Source organism: Nansenia antarctica (genome assembly GCF_963989245.1).
Source record: "Nansenia antarctica genome assembly, chromosome: 8".
Lineage (NCBI taxonomy): Eukaryota > Metazoa > Chordata > Actinopteri > Argentiniformes > Microstomatidae > Nansenia > Nansenia antarctica.
The window spans coordinates 4,660,602-4,675,640 of NC_137678.1; the positions used below are offsets into that span (position 1 = coordinate 4,660,602).

Genomic DNA, 15,039 nt, shown 5'->3' on the forward strand with positions numbered 1-15,039 from the left:
CTCTGATTGCCTTCCACAGCCTGCCTCTGTTTGCTGCGAAGAGCTCTGGATCATAAACTGATGTATTGATATATCTATGAAGTCCTGCCTTCATCAATATTTCCTGCATTGTATCCAATCCTGCAATAAAAGCTAAGAGTCTTTTCAGGTCTCCCATTGCGGCCTGCGTTCCTGTCAGTCTCACGTCCACCTCAGTAGTCCACGGGTGTCCACCATCTTCCAGGACTGGGAGCTTTTCTATCACTTCCGACAGATCTGTATGATTCCAAGGATGATATTCCATCTTGTTACCCCGAATCAGCACTGGACAGTTCTTTAATGTATTTGATGACATTCGATGACAATCTTCCTCTTCCTCTCTTTCTCGTTGCTCCTTCAGCCGTCTGTGGTGTCTTTCTCCCTCTCTTTCCGCTTTCTCCCGGCGTCTTCTCCCACCTTTCTTTTCGGCTGTGGCTATCATCTTCCTGACCTGAGCGTTGTAGCCTCCATCTGCATTGTCGTCATCACTTGAGTCTTCACTGCCATCTTCGCTGTCATCTTCCTCGTCACTCCTGTCGTCCCCTTTTCCCCTTGGCTCCTTCTTCTTCTTCTTCTTCTGGGAATGGTCCTCCAGTGCCTTAGCATATGGAGGGGGACTGGAGACTGGACACATGTTTGTGAATGGAATGTTCAATTTCTGTTCCAGTGTTCTGGCCAATTCATTTTTCTTTTCCGTTCCCATTTTTGCTGTTTTCTCATCCCAAGCTAATGCTATTTTCTGTCCCTCTACCTTAAATAGATCTAAAATAGCTAACTCTAACCTGCGTTTCTCTGATCTAATCTTTCCTTTTTGATGTGCCTTGTGCACATTGATAAGTATTTCCAACGTTGCAATTATTTGTAAGTTAAGGCTGCCCTCTTTCGGCCACGGCTGTTCAATGTCTGCCCAACGACTATTCCATTTCGTTGACATTTTGCTAATTTCCCTAACAAGAGGATTCATTTTTTCCACTATAGCCATAGGGGATAAAGTAGCCAATATTCCACTATGTTCACTAATATCTTTTAACACCTTCGTTGAATTTGACCCCATCTTAAACTGATTGATTTATACTGCTCAATATGCTGAAAATATTCTATAAGGTGTACTTTTCTTACAACCCACCTTCTTTTGCCGTATCTGCTAAACAGATGCTAGTCTAACTTTTAACTGTGTCAACTGTCCACACAGAACACTACAATTCAGAACAACGGATTGTTTCAGTGGTATTGTGTATTATTGACTTAAATGTAATCTATGTGTGTGTTTTTTCACTTAAATGTTTTTTCCTTATTGTGTATGAATATGTGTCACTTAATTGCTCATTCAATACTAATTACAGTTCTGGTCAACACAATTATTAAACAACAAAGGCTGGTCAACACACTTGGTCACACCCTAAGCATTCACTGATCTACAAAAACCTTCTACTGCTTAATTATTAATACAAACTATTCTGCTATTCCTAATCAAAAGCTGTGGACATGACCTAACTAAAATAAAAGATGTAAATTGCAAATATTAATTACAACCTGTAGAATAAATCAACTGTTAAGTGAAAGGAATGAATGATTAGTTAGAATTATTCATTATATAATCATATACATTGATTTAAAACCTGTGGAGTCAATTATCTGTTATCAAAATATCAAACAAAATGGTTTTCATTAGACAGTCACAGACATTTGATCAAACCTGTGGAATCAATCAATTGTTTTGTGAAACAGACAATGAATGATCTGAATTATTATTTTTAACCAATTAGTAATTAAACAAGTAATGTAATATTCAACAGTCATTTACAAACATCAATCTTATGAATGTAAATGATTATTTTCACCAACATTCTGTAAGCAGGCAGGCAGAGAGTCACAGAGCCGTTTTATTGGGGGTCATAAATATCTTCCTGTGTTCTGCTCAGGAAACAGTCAACAGATGTCTCACAGAACGACTGGCCTCTTTTCCTTTGAATCTATCAAAAGCCCACAATCTATCTTTACTTCTAACAAACAATGCTTAAACTTTCGTGATTCTGCAATCACAACTTTATCACAGAGAGAGAGGGGTTGAAATTAAAAGTATGGGTACCGTCTCTCAGCACTACAGTATTCGCTTCGCGCTCTCTCTGTGTGTGTGGAATGTGCCTGCAATGCACATGCGCGAGTCTCCGTGTGTAAACTGCGCGCACTTCTACTAGGGGCTCGTGAATGAATTCTAACAAATATCTTTAAACTACTTTAAATACCCCGATGATCAATTCACTATCTCTCTATCTCTAAAATACTATAGCCTATGTGTATGAATTTATCTTTATCTTTAATGCAACAATCACACGCAGCCCCGTGAATGAAGGAATGTATTTGTGTACGAGCGCGGACGCTCGTGCATGTGTGAGCGCGCGTCTATTCGAAAACCAACAGGAGAGAAAGGGAGGGGGAGGGGCAAGTCTTTGTCCTTCCTTCTGGGGGGAAAACCGCTCCTGTGGGATTAATCTTACAACATATACTTTGCTTTCCACAATAATGTTATTTTCTACGACACAACAATTTCAAGATTATCTTTCAATGCAATTTAACTATTAGTTACCAAACTAATTCTCATTCAACAATGTATATGCTTTTCACACGGTCTCTTCACAGAGATATCTAGGCCTGTGTGTGCCTGCGTGTCTGGGCGTGTCCTTTCACACAGACAAAGAGCAATGAATTCTAAGACACAGGCCACAGTTCTGAAGATTCTGCTACAATAATGCTCTTTCTTACAAAACAGACTTCACAGTCCAATTACACTTTATCAAATTACGAAGGAATACTCATTCCATTAACACAATTTTACACACACACTCACGATATTCCGTAATACCATACAAACAAATCACATATCTTACCATCAAACACTATATTTTACAAAAAGAGAATTTCCAAATTCGGCCCTCACCAACCCCAGCTTAATAGATTATGAAAGGTTTCTATTCCAACAAGATTACTTATTAAAAGATTCTTTAGCCTCAAAGAAATGTTTGAAAATCACAGCTATTGCGCACGGTTTAAAGAGAAAATAGCGCTTTTTCTTTTTCTTTACCTGTATCTAACTAGTGATCTTCAAATGCAGATTTCCTTTTATAGGCCTACTGGGTCAGCTCGCCATTTATGTTGTGTATTTATCTTATTGGTTATGAATCAAAGAACAGTTATTGAGTTTAAGACGATTTAATTGAAGTACAAAAACAGGGTATACATATACGGTACCAACACTGGAGCCTGGTGTCTGTTCTCCTCTGCTGGGCTGGCTGGTCAAGAGGCCAGACCTTGGGTCTCACCCTTATTTATCACAATATGCAAATACAGTCACAGGCCATAGCCTATCACCTTACCTAGATGGTCAAGAGGGCAGTCACCTGTGATGTCACTATGGCCTTAAGTCAGGGGGCAGGTCAGACCACAAGAGCCATTCCACAACACTCCCCCACAGCATATATACAGGCCCATATCATATACAATCTATGCATGTGTGTGTGTTTAAGTAGAAATAAACTACATGTTCTTACCCGTTTAATGTGACTTCTGTTTTCGGACATCACTGGACAGCTTCTCAACATCGGGCATGTAAGATGTAACTTTAATCTTCACGCAGGACTGCAAGCTCTCATCTGTGAGGCGGGTGCGGTATTTGGATTTGATGTAGTTCATGTTTGAGAATATCTGCTCGCACAGGTATGTTGATCCAAATATGGATAATACTCCAAATGCATATTTCTTCATGTTCCTATAACTGTCAGGAAGAGCATTCCATGTTTCAAACACAAGTTTCTCGGGTGTTGGGAGGCTTTCAATTTCGCTCCATTTGTGGCTTTGGGCAAGCTGGGCTTTCTGGCGAGTGACGTCTTTAAGCTCGGCTGTCAGACTTTTGAACTTGGACACTGATAAATCTTTGTCAGCTATATCGGCCATTTCCATTTCAAGGTCAGCTTGATTTACTCATGGGAATGTGTTCAATAAGGACGGGTCAATCTCCAGGGGTGTGACAGGGAAAGATAGTGACATTTTTTCCTTTCGGAACTCGCTAAATCTGCTCCCAAATGCAGTTTGCATATCAACGATAGCACCTTGTAAATAATCACCGTTGAGTGTGTGATCGTGATGGGCTTCTTTGAACTCTCTCAGGGAGGGGAAGTGAGAGAGCGTGCCTCGCTGTACATGGCCCATCACACACCCGCCGGTTTGTTCGCAACAGCCACCTGCCTGGCACCGTGACTACGGTGGCCTTTACACAATAACAATAGTACCACAGCTATGACGCAAATCTTCGTTGACAGAAATGTTGAAATGTAATATTTATTCTGCACATTTTTACAGCATTGGAAAACGTTAAGAATGTTTGTGTCATGTTTGTCCTCCTACAGAAACCATATAAAAATTAAAAATTAAAATAAAAAAAATCATAGATTTTTGAAAAAGCTCCAGGGAGCCACTAGGGCGGCGCTAAAGAGCCGCATGCAGGTTGCCGACCCCCGGTCTAGGGGGTTCATGTGTTTTAATATAGCATGTAATAACAACCAGGGAAGAATACATAACAGTCCAGTCTTCTGCCTCTCTTTGCAGTGATGGTAATATCAGTAACTGTCTCTGAACACTAGAGGGCGACACCTCCACCTCTATGAGTAGTGCTGGGGCCTTTATAAAGCTCTCGTACACTAAGGTGCGTAAGCAAATTTTCCCGCAATTTTCAAGTATATCCAGCTGCATCCGACACGCGCTTCACCCGGACGCACGAAGACCATCACCAGAGTTAAATCCAATAGAACATTTGTGGAAGGAACCGAAGATCAAGATTCACCAGCGGTCCCCACGAAATCTTCCGGATTTAAAGACTGTCTGTGTTAAAGAATGAGCCAAAATCCCATCTGATCACTGTGAGAGATGTGGTTTTCCATACAGGAATCGTCTTGAAGCTGTCATTGGAAACAAAGGCTTCTCCTCCGAGTATTAAATACATTTCAGTTACTGCGTTCAATACTTTGTTCCTGTGCCATACCACTTTATTGCACATAACGTTTTTCTATGGATTGGAGTTTTCCAATTTGGTCAGTTTTATTGAGTTAATACCAATGTCTGGCCTAAATTGCATGTGAATAGCTGCAATGAAGATATTATTGATTTCAAACGTTGAATACTTTCCCCCAATGTATATTCTGCCTGTATATCCTGTCGTACAATGCAGGTCAGCAAGATCTTCCAACCCCTGGGTCCCCTCCCTCCTCCCTCCCACCCCCCCACCCCCCCCCTACATGTGTGTATGTGTGTGTGTGTGTGTGTGTGTGTGTATGTGTGTGTGTGTATGTGTGTATGTGTGTATGTGTGTATGTGTGTGTGTGTGTGTGTGTATGTGTGTATGTGTGTGTGTATGTGTGTATGTGTGTGTATGTGTGTGTGTGTGTGTGTGTGTGTGTGTGTGTGTATGTGTGTATGTGTGTGTGTATGTGTGTATGTGTGTATGTGTGTGTGTGTGTGTATGTGTGTATGTGTGTGTGTGTATGTGTGTATGTGTGTATGTGTGTGTGTGTGTATGTGTGTATGTGTGTGTATGTGTGTGTATGTGCGTCTGTCTGTAAACGTTCAACACTACCAACACTCCAGCCCAAGTTTCCAGCCCCAAGTTTCTTCCGGAACTTGAACTTTTTTTAAAGATGAGAAGTTTTATACCAGATGAGAACCTCTGACATCCTGTCTGCCGTTGCCTAGCAACCCAGAGCACCAACAGATCACAGCAGAAGACAAGCCCACGAGGTGATGATTATGAGCAAAGAAAACAGTTTTATTTCATATCAACTGCAAGTTTGGTGGTGTTTCAAAAATATACCAGCGTAAACGCACACTACTGTCTGTTGATGATGATGTCACCGGTGATGTCACAGAGACCTGTCAGAGTAGTCATCGGAGAAGTCTCTCTCGTCGTAGCTGTTGTGCATGTTGGAGTAGTCATCGTAGTCATCGGAGAAGTCTCTCTCGTCGTAGCTGCTGTGCATGTCGGAGGGCATGGGGGAGGGGCCAGGCTGGGGGAGGGGGGGTGGGGGGGGTCAGAGGTCAATTGGACGTTCTGAATGTCGTCAGTGAATTGTTTCTGCTGGGTCTTACCCCTCTCTCTCTCTCTCTCTTTCTCTCCTTCCTCTCTCTCGCCCTCCTCTCTCTCCCTATCTATCCCCCTCTCTCTCCCTCCCCTGTCTCTCTATCTCCCTCCTCTCACTCTCTCTCTCTCTCCCTCCTCTCTCTCTCTCTCCCCCTCCCTCCTCTCTCTCTATCTCCCTCTCTCTCCCTCCTCTCTCTCTCTCCCTCCTCTCCCTCCCTCCTCTCTCTCTATCTCCCTCTCTCTCCCTCCTCTCTCTCTCTCCCTCCTCTCCCTCCTCTCTCTCTATCTCCCTCCTCTCTCTCTCTCTCCCTATCCCTCCTCTCTCTCTATCTCCCTCCTCTCCCTCCTCTCTCTCTAACTTCCTCCTCTCTCTCCCTCCTCCCCCTCTCTCTCTCTCTCCCTCCTCTCTCTCTCTCTCTCCCTCCTGCTCTCCTCTCCTCCATCAGTTACCTGGTTGTGTTCATCCCCTCTACGGCTCCTGTTGGTTCTGAAGTGGACCAGGCAGAACGCGACCAGGCAGAACGCGACCAGGACCCAGAGCAGACAGGACCAGTCCTGGACCAGCCAGGAGGTGGCCTCACTCTGGAACTCCTGGGCGGGCCGCGAGTTTAGTCCTGGACGAGACAGGAAACAGGTTCAACTCTATATTCAACTGAAATCCATACAGTAGAGGCTCAATTGACATTAAAACAAAAATCTTTTGAATTCACGATTGAAGCATTTAGAACCATATCCCCCATCACCAAAAGACACACCTGTACAGTTTCAACCTGAGGAATAACCATCTGAACCTTTATATACACCTGTACAGTTTCAACCTGAGGAATAACCATCTGAACCTTTATATACACCACAAACAACTGTCTGGTTTTGTAGTTGAGTTTCATAAATACCTGCTGTATCTGAATCAGTCTGGGATTTCAGTTTCAAGAGGTATCTGTCTCCAAGTGGTTGATTTTGCGCCATTGTTTTCTAAAATAACATCCTTGTCGACTTCACCATGCAAAGTAAACATTGGAAATGATTTGGAATGTTCTACTTTTGCCAGTTGCCTTTCAAAAGATGCATTCCGTTGGAAACCATACACATTCTAATGATAGGCCAACATTCTGAATTCTGATACATCTGATACATCTGACATCACATTGTTCACCCTTGATGCCTTGCCACTAGGTGGATGTTTGACACAGATGTTGTGCATTGGCTAAATCAAGTGATGTTGTTTGAACCCTTTACACCACTACATTCACTTGTCTGCTTTATGCCTGAAGAAGGTCAATGACCGAAAGCTCGCAATAAAACAATGTTTTTGCACAGTGTTTGAGTGTGCGGATGCTGTTATTTTATAACACATTGTTTACTCAAATGCATTCTAACATGTTCACATCTTGTATTAAAAGGCTGATATACTAAATGCTCTGTTGTACAACATGGCACAGCTTCAACAGTCATGTCTACCTTGTGAATTCAGTACATGGTATTAGGTGTGTTCTTGATTCTGCTCATGATTGAGTCAAATGATTGAGTCATCAGTCATGATTGAGAATCTTTGAAAATTCTCCTTTCACCAAAATAAAGAGAGATACCTCAAATAGAGTAGGATTTCTATCTCTCTCTCTCAGTGTGTGCGTGCGTGTGCGTGTGTGTGTGTGTGTGTAATAAACAGAGATAGGTATATCTGTTGGGTGGTGGGGTGGGGTGGGGCAGGTGAGAGAGGTGTATGCTGGGATGCTGGTAATAAAACAAGGTGAGAAAGGAGAGGGGCGTGTGGAGGAGAGGTATAGTACAGTATGAAGGGGGAGGAAGGAAGGCGTCCATAGGGCTGTGTAATGACACGTTTGGGCCAGAGCTTTAATTCTCTGTGTATTACCCACCAGGTGCCTGATAGGGGTATAAAAACAGGGGAGGGCCCCCGAGCCACACAGCCCTACATCTCCATAGGCCATAATAACACAGTGCACCCATCAAAACAGCAGATAAACGCAGGGTACTTATTAAAGTACCAGTGATCAGCCTTAGTGTGGTATGCTCTGCTCTCCCCCCCCTCCTCAAGTATTCTGTGTGAGGTTACTTCGTCATTCTGACAAGAAAGACAGCAACAATAGCATTACACGCATCCAGCTGACCCTGAACAGCTGATCTTACCAAGACTTACCAACCAGCCAGAAAACACTGCTCCCTTTCCTCTCTCTGATTCAGATTCAGATTCATTTATTTATTCAAGGGACAGTGCATATTAATAAAACAAAAATAAATTGTAAATACGCCAGAGTTAGCCCGAAAGCTAGTTTTCATCCGCAGTCCCTATGCCATGATGTTGTATACGGCTCCCTGGAGGAAAAAAGTACATTTAAAAGATAAAATATAGGTAGACCTAGGCACAAAAAAGTAGACAGGACAAGCATTTAGCTTAAGGGCATAACATAGGGGGTTAAAAGAGCATACATTAATCATAGGCGCTTAAAAGGAGGGTACATATAAGCAGAGGGTTAAAAGAGCATACATTAATCATAGGCGGTTAAAAGGAGGGTACATATTCGGTAAGCAGACTAAAAGCAAGCAACATATACGCACGGTAAGCAGACTAAAAACAAGCACACAGACTGTACAGGTAAGACATGTTAGGCGGTACACAGACAGGCGGTACACATGACATACAGGTATAGGACAGGACATTTCAATGTTGGCAGGTGTGTGTGTTGATCATCCACTGTTTTAGGTGCTTTCGAAATGATTTAAAGGTGCCTAATTCTTTAAGGTGCCCTGGAATCAGGTTCCATTCACGTGCCCCTCTAACTGACCAGGCAGACTGACTAAAGGCACTCCTCCTAAATGGGATGGTGCAGTCCCCTCTGGTGACACCCCTTGTGGTGCGTGCTGTACTTCCTGGTCGTGAGATGAAGGTGTTAAGTGGTGGTGGGGCTAAATTGTGGATAGTTTTATAGACAAGGCAGAGGTTTGTGTAGGTTTTCAGATTGTCCCAGCTTAGAATGTTGTGTTTCTTCAGTATTGTGCAGTGGTGAAAGTGTCTTGGCTTCTTGTCTAGTGTTTTGATTGTTTGTTTGTATAGTGACTCGAGTGCTTTGCAGGTTGTGGGATTTGCTTGTGACCAGCTTGTTATGCAGTAGTTGATGTGTGTGAAGATCATGGCGTGGACATACATGGTAGCTGCCTCTGTTGACATGTAGTCCCTTATAAAGCGGAAGTTGGACAGATTGAACTTGACAATTTTACAGACCTTTTTGATATGTGCCTTAAAAGTGAGGTTGGAATCTAACAGCACCCCAAGATATTTGAACTCGTTCACAACTTGTAGTTGTTCCCCTGAGATAATGACATGTGCTTCTTCAGCAGAACGGTTTGTTTTGGTAAAAAACATGCTGACCGTCTTGGAAACATTAAGTTGGAGACGACAGTGGTTCAACCATGTAGTCACCTGAGCCATAGATTTGGTAAGTACAGCAGCTACCTCCGTCTTGGTCTGACCATGTACAAATAGTACAGTGTCGTCAGCATACATTAGTGTATCAACCTCAGGACACACTGATGGCAGATCGTTAATAAACATGCTGAATAAGACTGGCCCCAGTATGGATCCTTGCGGAACACCGGTAGATAGATTCAGTGGCTCAGATAGGCGACCGTTTACACAAACTGATTGAGAGCGGCCAGAGAGATACGTTTTCATCCATTTCAAAGCACCCTCAGAGAAGTTAAAAGTGGCTAGCTTGGAGAGGAGGACTTTGTGATCGACAGTGTCAAATGCTTTTCTAAGGTCGAGGAACACAGCACCTACGACACCACCCTTATCCATGAGAGATTTTATTTTCTCTATAAAGAGACAGTTTGCGGTCTCAGTAGAGTGTTTGGCCCTAAAGCCAAACTGCATGGGATGTAAGGGGAAAGAACTACTGTTGAGGTGGGAGATGATCTGCTTGGCTACCCATTTCTCTGCCACCTTCGACTCTGTGGGGGTGATGCTAATTGGCCTGTAGTTGGAGATTATGCGTGGATCACCAGCCTTAAAAATGGGAGTGACAATAGCAGATTTCCAAGCACTTGGGAATTGTTTCTGTGATATAGAGAGGTTAATATTACTAGTGATGGGGCTACTAAGGCTAAGCTCCTTGAGCATGGCTGTGTCCATCCCAAACACATCCTTGGCCTTAGATGGTCTGAGGGATCTGATTATCTCCCTAACTTCTGACTCAGAGACGTTCTTAATGGAAAAGGCTGGTTCCAGTGTGATGGCTGGGAGTGGGCATATATTTTCCTGGTGATCTGCAAAGCCCTGTGCAATGTTAGCTACAGATTCAACGAAGTAGTGGTTGAAGGCCTCTGCTATTTCAAGTGGGTTTGTTGTGAGGTTTCCTCCGATTTCAAGTGCTTTCCTATTGCCCTGCTGTGTACCTGTCAGCTTCTTAAGCTGTCTCCAGATCATTTTACCATTACCCCTGGCCTCATTAATAGTTGTAATAAAGAAGTCAGCTTTGGCTTTTTTAATCTCCCTTACAACCTTGTTCCTCAACATGGCATAATGGTGCTTGGCATGTTGTAGTTTTGTTTTGAGGGCTGCTTTTAATGCAGTGTCTCGCTCTCTCATCAGCTGTAGGATGTTTGTGTTCATCCAGGGAAGGCTGTTCTTTTTGGTCCTGTGTTTAATCAAACAAGTGAACTTATTTATCACGTTTTGCATTTTATTCAAAAATGCCTGACTATCCTCCTCTACACTTACTCCTGCCAGTAGCTCATTCCAGTTGAGATTTTGGACCACAGTTTTAAAGTTGTCCTGCTCCTTTTTGGGGATTCCATTTGATTCACTGGCTGCGAGGGGTCTAAATCGTGCTTTGCTTAGCTTCCTGGCTACCAGGATCAAGTTATGGTCTGACAGTCCAGTAAGCATGTTGAAGGTCTTCATAATTCTATTGGGTCTATTGCTAAACGCCAGATCAATCTGGGTGCTGGTGGAACTGGTTATTCGGGTAGGCCCTTGGATAAGCTGGGATAGGTCTAGACCATCTGTGATGCACTTGAGGTTTTTCCTAGCCGTTTTATCTTCCCAGTTGATATTCAAGTCACCCATGATAATGACCTCCTTCTTAAAATTACATTCTTTCAGCATGTTCTTGAATCTATCGTAGAAATCAACATTTGCTGAGGGTGGTCTGTAAAGGACAATCAGGATGAAGGACATTTGTGGAGATAAGGTTATGTTCACACCAATGCATTCTAGCTCATGGTGTGGCCAACATATTTCCTCACACTGAATTTTGTCTTTGACATAAATCATGACCCCCCCTCCCTTGGAGCCCACTCTATCCCTTCTAAACCTCTTTCCCACAGGTGGAGAGGACAGCTCTATCCTATCAATTGTTCGAAAAGGAGTAGGAAGAAGCCTGTCCTACCCCTGTTTATACTTAACAATTATGCTTACATTATATAATCCAATTAATTAATACATATATTTCAGTATCATCCGTTCGAATACTTTTCATTCTTAATATTGATACAACACAAAATAAAGAAATAAACATAATTTTCCATTCTTAATACTGAAACAACACAAAATAAATAAATAAAAACATCAGTATCCACAATGTAATACAGAAGAAAAAGACACAGAAAACCACACCTTAGTTTCCAGAAGAATAACAACCTTCCCTTTCCTAATTTTGGTATTTAACAAAAATCATTTTTCTTTTTTCAAATAGAGCAATATTTCTGCTTTCCTTCATATTTTCCTCTAGCCCATTCCATGGTAACTCCGTAGAATGATATGCTCCTGCTCCTGAGATAATAATGTGAGCATAACCCTTGTTAAAATTGTGGTTACCTCTCAAATGATATCCCTTATCCCTCTCTATAAATAATTTGTTAATGTTACCTGGGAGTTCTTGAGTCTTTGCTTTATACATTAACTGTGCCAATTTAAATTTGAATAAGTCCATGAGCTTTAAGGCATTTGACATTAGGAACAAGTTATTTGTGTGATCATGATATCCGACCTTATGTGCAATTCTCATAGCTTTTTTCTGTAGTGTTATCAATGGGTTTAAAGTGCTTTTATATGCATTTCCCCATATCTCCACACAGTAACTCAAATAGGGTAAGACAAGACAACAATATAGAGTATACAACATCCTCTGTTCCAGAATATGTTTTGCCCTGCACAATACTGCAATACTCCTTGATACTTTGGATCTAACATATCTTATATGAGATTTCCAACAGAATTTACTGTCTAATATAGGAGTGGGCTTAAAGTGCAGACTCTCAGCTTTAGGTTAAGGGTATTCACATCCAAATTGAAGGAAGGGTTTATGAATTATAGCTCTTTTATATATAATAACCAAAAGTAATTGGACAATTGACTCAAAAGCTGTTTCATGGGCCAGTGTGGGCTATTTATTCCTTCATTATTTCTTTATCAATTAACAGGTAAAAGGTCTGAGTTGATTCCAAGTGTGGCATTTGCATTTGGAAGCTGTTGCTGTATACGCACAACATGCAGTCAACAGAGCTCTCAATGCAAGTGAAACAGGCCATCCTTAGGCTGTAAAAACAAAAACAAAAATCCATCAGAGAGATAGTGGGAACATTAATAGTGGCCAAATTAACTGTTCGGTACATTCTGAGAAAAAAAGAACGCACTGGTGAGCTCGGCACCACAAAAAGGTCTGGACGTCCATGGAAGACAAGAGTGGTAGATGATCACAGGATCCTTTACATGGTAAAGAAAAACCCCATCACAACATCCAGCCAAGTGAAGAACAGTCTCCAGGAGGTAGGCATATCATTATCCATGTGTACCATAAAAGAAAGACTTCACACAAGCAAATACAGAGGGTTCACCACAAGGTGCAAGCCATTCATAAGCCTCAAGAATAGAAAGGCCAGATTAGACTTTGACAAAAAAACATCTAAAGAATCCAGCCCTGCATTCTTTGGACCGATGGAACTAAGATCAACCTGTACCAGAATGATGGGAAGAAAAAAGTATGGAGAAGGCTTGGAACGGCTCATGATCCGACGCATACCACATCATCTGTGAAAAAACATGGAGGCAGTGTGATGACATGGACATGCATGGCTTCCAATGGCACTGGGTCACTAGTGTTTATTGATGATGTGACAGAAGACAGAAGCAGACAGATGAATTCTGAAGTGTTTAGGGATATTCTGTCTGCTCAGATTCAGACAAATTTAGCAAAGTTGATTGGATGGTGCTTCACAATACAGATGGAATGGAATGGAATGGAATGGACTTTATTTGTCATTGCTACAGTACAGGTACCAAACAACGAAATTTAGGAGGGGTGGCTCCCCTGGTGTTAGGAAAGGGGAGAAAAAAAAACACATTTTAGAAAAAGCATGAAATCACAAGAAGGTAAGGAGCTGGTTTACATAAATAAAGGCTATGTTTATAAATATAGTTTATAAATAAAGACAATGACCCAAAACATAGTGTGTAAGCAACCCAGGACCTTTTTAAGGCAAAGAAGTGGAATATTGGCCAGAGCAATGGCCAGTCAATCACCTGATCTCAACCCAATCAAGCATGCATTTCACTTGCTGAAGACAAAACTAAAGGCAGAAAGACCCACGAACAAACAACAACTGAAGACTGCTGCAGTAAAGGCCTGACAAAGCATCACAAAGGAGGAAACCCAGCATTTGGTGATGTCCATGTGTTCCAGACTTCAGGCAGTCATTGCCTGCAAAGGATTCTCGACAAAGTATTAAAAATGAACATTTTATTTATGATTATGTTAATTTGTCCAATTACTTTTGAGCTCCTGAAAATAGGGGACTGTGTATAAAAATGGTTGCAATTCCTAAACGTTTCATACAATATTTTTGTTCAACCCCTTGAATTAAAGCTGAAAGTATGCACTTCAATTACATCTTGATTGTTTCATTTCAAATCCTTTGTGGTGGCATACAGAGCCCAAATTAAGGAAATTGTGTCACTGTCCAAATACTCCCAGACCTAACTGTATATAAATAAATGAATGTCAATGACCCCAAGTGTGGGACTTTATTAGGTCAAACAGGTTTGAGGGGTCAGGCAAAGGACTTGGTGGAGTCAGGCAAGGGTCAGGGGATCATCGTTGTAATCCATGGAGCAGGGCAGGAACCGTGGTGCAAGGTGCTGGGCTGGAGGTGTCCATGGTGCTGAGCGCCCACTGATGAGCTAAGTAAAACATTCTATTTCTGATGAGTCAACAGCACTAGGGCTCCTTCACAAAACCCTTACTGGAATCTTCATACACTCTGTGAATTAGTCTTTACTTTCTGATGAGTCAACAGCACTAACCCCATCCAGTGCGACATGTAGATAGCATACATTTAGAATATGTAAAATGCAAACACCAGAAATGCAAGAAAGTTTATGAGGTATACCAAATGGAATTAATAACAAGTGTTACAACCCTTCTGTCAAGAGTAAAATAAGGGCCTAACAGGGTAGAGTGCAGAATGTACAGGTGTGTTGCAACACAAATGCCAAAAGTGTACAAGGGATCAAATCAATTCAAGTTGTATTTGTTTGTTTATTCATAATGACAGATGTTCAGTGTCCAGTGTAGTGTAGTGTTCAGTGTTGTGTCCAGTGTCCAGGTTCCAGGTTCCAAAAGCTTGGTCAAAAGGACGCAAGGGTAAAAAACCTGTGCACTGTGCATCCAGGAAAATTCCCCTGCAGCCCTCTAGTCGTAGAGCGACTACTTACCAGTTTGCCCACCAGTGCAAAGCTGCGGCCCCCACAACCCCCCCGAGGGACCCCACACGCCCGACCCGCCCCACCACCGGCACACCCGGCCCAGCCCACCAGGCTCAGACTATCATAGCCCTGCACGAGGCTAGCCGGGTCAGGTGCCCCAGCGGCAGAACAGACC

The 15,039-nt window shown here is 42.3% G+C and overlaps 1 protein-coding gene across 1 annotated transcript in view; it reads right to left on the reverse strand.

Moving 5' to 3' along the window:
* The window catches only part of LOC308163770 (rho-associated protein kinase 2-like), a gene marked incomplete at both ends in the record, with an annotated part of 224,322 nt that overhangs the window by 146,058 nt on the left and 63,225 nt on the right, over window positions 1-15,039 (reverse strand). The window lies entirely within an intron of this gene.